The 1074-nt window shown below is 36.8% G+C and overlaps 1 protein-coding gene across 1 annotated transcript in view; it reads right to left on the minus strand.

The window, feature by feature from the left end:
- ufl1 (UFM1-specific ligase 1) overlaps positions 1 to 1074 on the minus strand; it is a gene marked incomplete at its 5' end in the record, with an annotated part of 30009 nt that overhangs the window by 12800 nt on the left and 16135 nt on the right.

Genomic DNA, 1074 nt, shown 5'->3' on the forward strand with positions numbered 1-1074 from the left:
TTTAAATATACTAACCTCACTCATTTGTAACAACTAAGGCAAAAATGTAATTAATTCGGAAAATCTTTTCAGGACCCCACCTTGATGTTTCGGGACCCGACTTTGGGTCCCGACACCAACTTTTGGAAACACTGCTCCAGACTGCAGAAGCCTGATAATCATCCATTCATTCCTATCAGAGGTGTTGGAGCAGAGAAATAAGTAAAACATGCAGACCTGCGGCCCTCCAGGACCAGGATTACCCACTTTGTATTAAACCGTTTCCTTGCTAATTAGACAGATGCTGCATGGAGGAGGATTAGGACCACAGAGTAAAACATAATTACAACCTTTTTTCATGAGTTCTAACTTTTTCTYAGAACCGTGAGATTTAATTAATTTATTTATTTTGCTCTGTGGCTTTAATTCTTTTTTGTACGGCTGACAAACAACTTCAATTGTTCAATACTTAATATGTACTGTCCATTGAAACAAACTAAATATTTGCTTGACATTAATAAATGTAACAACCCTTAAAAAACTGAAAACTTCCAATTAAGATCAAATACATTGTTTAAAAATAAAAAAGTAAATTGTGAGCTGGCTGTAGCAGCTGCTGCTGCATCATTATTCTACTTGTTAACTGGCTTTAACAAAGTGACGCAGAGACAAACTACCTTTTCTACACTGGCTCGGTCCACTTCAGACCCTCCAGAGCTGAATTTACCTGCTAAAGGAGACTGAGCCTCAGAACAAACAGCTGAAAGAGGCTGAAAGCAGCTAAAGTTTTGTGTCAGGCCAACATATGAACTTTTATTCAGGTTAAATTTGGTGTTTGTTCTGAATAATAATATTTTCTAAGTCCAGATGTGAACACCTGAAGGTAAAAAGCTAAAATATTCAGTCTAACAGGAAACACCGTCACTCTTCCCACAGCTTCAGGCTCTGCAGCTTCATACAAACCTTTATTAGTTATTAAAGGGACAATATCCTGTAAAACCAACTTTTTTGAGTTTTATATCATGTTATAATGTTATCCTCTCATAAAAAACATGCCCAAAGCCTTGCTCTGACTCATTCATCATGTTTGAGAAA

The sequence above is a fragment of the Austrofundulus limnaeus genome, unplaced genomic scaffold, assembly GCF_001266775.1.
Source record: "Austrofundulus limnaeus strain Quisiro unplaced genomic scaffold, Austrofundulus_limnaeus-1.0 Scaffold599, whole genome shotgun sequence".
NCBI lineage: Eukaryota > Metazoa > Chordata > Actinopteri > Cyprinodontiformes > Rivulidae > Austrofundulus > Austrofundulus limnaeus.